Source organism: Myotis yumanensis, unplaced genomic scaffold, assembly GCF_028538775.1.
Source record: "Myotis yumanensis isolate MYYU_CA2020_CCGP unplaced genomic scaffold, mMyoYum1.0.hap1 SCAF_2, whole genome shotgun sequence".
NCBI lineage: Eukaryota > Metazoa > Chordata > Mammalia > Chiroptera > Vespertilionidae > Myotis > Myotis yumanensis.
Window position 1 is genome coordinate 72858329 of NW_027223753.1, and position 3641 is coordinate 72861969.

General features: G+C 43.9%; 1 pseudogene; it reads left to right on the plus strand.

Moving 5' to 3' along the window:
- Positions 1–1785: 1785 nt before the first annotated feature.
- Positions 1786–3288, plus strand: LOC139002452 (tubulin-specific chaperone A pseudogene; annotated as a pseudogene).
- The last annotated feature ends 353 nt before the right edge of the window (positions 3289–3641 follow it).

A 3641-nucleotide genomic window follows, 5' to 3' on the forward strand; every position in this document is an offset into this window, starting at 1 on the left:
TGAATATCCGGACCCACGGCTTTTTATTTATATATTTTACCCTTTAGCAAAGCAAACACACATATCAAAGGTAAGGTTTGATAAACAATAAAGGATTATCAGGTTAGGGCAGTGGTTGGCAAACTGGCCCCTTGAGTGTGGCTCTTCCACAAAATACCACGTGCGGGCGCACAGTACAGTGCGATTGAAACTTCGTGGCCCATGCTACGGGGCCAAAGAGCCACTTGTGGCTTGCGAGCCGCAGTTTGCCGACCACTGGGTTAGGGGAACTGCATTCAGCTGTTCAGCCAGCAGCAGGTAATAATGTGCAGATTTTCAGCCCGGCTGAATATCAATAGTCCATCAGCCTTCTGATGAACTTCTCACATTTATGACCTGCTGGTCTTAGCCTCCAGTACTAGGAGATTTTCTAGAAAGCTACTTAGCCTCTGTTGACCTCAGTTCTTCATCTGTAATAGGAGAAAAATGATGCCTACATTTTAGGGTAGTTGTAAGGAATCAGTTATTCAATGAATTACAAGTCTTTCTCAGTACTGTATGCCAGGTCCTGTGCTTGGTGCTGGGGATGGAGTAGAGAACAAAAGAGGCACAGACCATGCCCACAAGAAGAGTAGTTTTAGGATGAAGATGAAATGAGATTACAGAACACAAAGCTCACTAAAAGTTCCAGTTAACTTTCCCAAGGGTTTATTTCATTCAATTTTTTTAAATTTAATTTTTATTGATTTCAGAGAGGAAGGGAGAGGGAAAGAAAGATAAAAGCCCATAAGAACCCTCCCAGGGAAATAGTATGTGCATTCACTGATGAGACAGAATCACTGATCAACTGCCTCCTGCATGCCCCACTCTAAGGATTGAGCCCACAACCTGGCCATGTGACCTTGACCAGAATTGAACTCAGGACCCTTCAGTCCATAGGCTGATGCTCTATCCACTGAGCCAAACCAGCCAGGGCTATTTCATTCATTTTTGAATCCTGAGCACCAAGTGCAGTGCCTGACACACTGTAGACACTCTGTGTTTGTTGAACCAAACAAATCATCTTCTTACCCCAAGGCAAAGGAAGAATTTAGATAGAAAAGGGAAGAGTAGTATATGCTGGGCAAGGAAGCAGAGCATTTCAGGAGGAGGTGATGGAGCTAAGTATGAGACCAGGGCCTCCTCTGAGCCAAAGAAAAAGGCAAATATTATCAGTTGAGCCAGGGTTTATTTTATTTTATTTTATTTTTTATAGCAAAGGTGGACATTTATTGAAGAACAAGTTCAGACTCCTACATGGGGAGAGGGAAAGAGTCCCACAGAATGGACTCCCATTTAGGGAGCAGGAAAAGGGTCTATTTTATTTTATTTTCAAAAGAAAGCTTATCTCTTGATAAATTGAAAACAAATCCAAAGACCTTTCTGGTTCCTTTTCCTTTTAGTGACATCTGCATGTGAGTGTCTTATTTTACCAAATTGGTTATTCTTAGCCAGTAGGACAGGTTTTTAAATAGAAAGTAAATGAAATTTCTGCTAACATCACTCTGAGAGAAAGACAAAAACAATTCTATGCATACCATCCCAAACTGGGATGATAAGAATGATGAGGGCAATGTAATTACAGGGAGAAGAGAATAACCTCAGGCTCTGGGTCAGAAGTCCAGGCCCCTGGGCATCACTATAGGTTTCTGCACTGGAGGACCTCTCATTCTTCCTGCTGGGATCACAATGCCTTGAGGCTGCAGTCCTGCTGGGAGCAGGCAGAGAGAGCAGGAGCATGTTGGGGCCACAGAGCAACTGGTTATCATGAACCATGTGTCAGGCAGTACATGGAGCCTGACCTCCCATTGCCTCATAAAATCAGCCCTCTTCAGATCTTGTAAATGAGAACCACAGGAGTTTATGTTGAAAATAATATCCACTCTCCCCGCACTGTTACTCGACTCTCTGTCCCTCTCCCCATGGTGCTGGAAGGACCATGGCCCATCCTCCATCTTTGAGTGAGCAAAATCAAGATCAAAACTGGTGTGGTGAAGTGATTGGCCAAAGGGAAAACTTATGTATAAAAAAGAAGCAAAACAAGAAGAAGAAAAGATTGAAAAGATGCAAGGTGCAGATGATGAAAATTATGCCATTAAAGAGCAGGCAAAGGAATCCTGGATGATGATCCCAGATTGCCAGTGCAGGTTGGAAGCTGCATATACCAATCTTCTGCATATATTAGAGAATGAAAATGTTGGAAGAAGCTGAGGAATATAAGGAAGTGATGGGGCCAGTGCGGATGGCACCAAGTATTAGACTGGTGGGGTCAGACTGGACCTGGATTTAGCAACCTCAGTACTTGAATTCTGGCTAGGAAAGAATTCAGAGCCAAGACTCAAACTATAAGAGAACATTTATTTATAAAACCACAGAGGTGGAAGAAGTAATTTATAGAAGAAATGGGCTTAGGAAACAAGTTGTAGAGACAAAGGAAGGGCCCTTGGAGCTTAGAAGTGAGGAAGGTAAAGGTGAAGCACTTGAGTGGGGGTGGGGGCGGGAGGACGAGGGGAAGAAGGAGGGGAAAGCCCTGGCATGCTCCCAGGAGGGAGAGTGCTCCGGGTCCTCCGTCTGAAGTGCTTTAAGGGTGAAGATTTAGGGGAGATTTCAGGGGAAGATCTCAATAGACCAGCCGTGGGCAAACTACTGCCCACCGGCCAGATCTGGCCCGTTTGAAATGAATAAAACTAAAAAAAAAAAAAAGATCGTACCCTTTTATGTAATGATGTTTACTTTGAATTTATATTAGTTCACACAAACACTCCATCCATGCTTTTGTTCCGGCCCTCCGGTCCAGTTTAAGAACCCATTGTGGCCCTCGAGTCAAAAAGTTTGCCCACCCCTGCAATAGATTATTCAGCAGCTGTCCAGGTGTGTCCTTTCAGGGTCTAGGTCTCTACTGATTGACTGGTCAGCACCAGGGCAGGGGGTCATTATCCAATGCAGCTTGTGCAGAGGTCAGTTGTGGGGTTTTGTCTGGTTTTGCTGCTTTTCTGGGCCTGGAGCTGACATACAACTGAGGTCTAGATGTTATCTCTAGGGAGGAAAGGTCAGGGGGTCCTAACCACATGACCAGTGATATACTAGTGGAGGAAAAGTCACCTGGGGGTTGAGGTCCCACCTACATTTGTTCTTTGCAGGGCACTTAGAGTTTTCTACCCCGTGACCTTCTTCTGTACCTGGCTCATTATCCTTGCTCTGCTCATGCCTGTCTAACTGTCTACCACATCGGCACGTTTAGTCCTGGATTCAGTGAAGCTAGAAGCTTGAAGTTCTTCTGTACAGGATGTTTCTTGCAATTCATCCTGGGGTTCATTCCACATTCTTTATTTTGTGATCAAGTAGAATGAGCATGTGATTTTTCTTATGCAGTTGCATATATTTTTCTTTGCCTAATTTAAGGTGTTAAATAAATGAATTCATCTAAAAAAAAAAAAAAAAAAGGGAAAGAAAACAGTACTCAGGTAGAAAACTAAAAGGCTGGATTCCAGGTCCAGCTTGGCTTATGATCTTGATCTCGACCCCCTGAATATCAGTTCCCTCAATTGCATAATGAAAACTGAGAGCTTGATTAGACATGGTAAATACCCAAGGGGGGTGCCCCTGTACTGCATCTCGTCCAG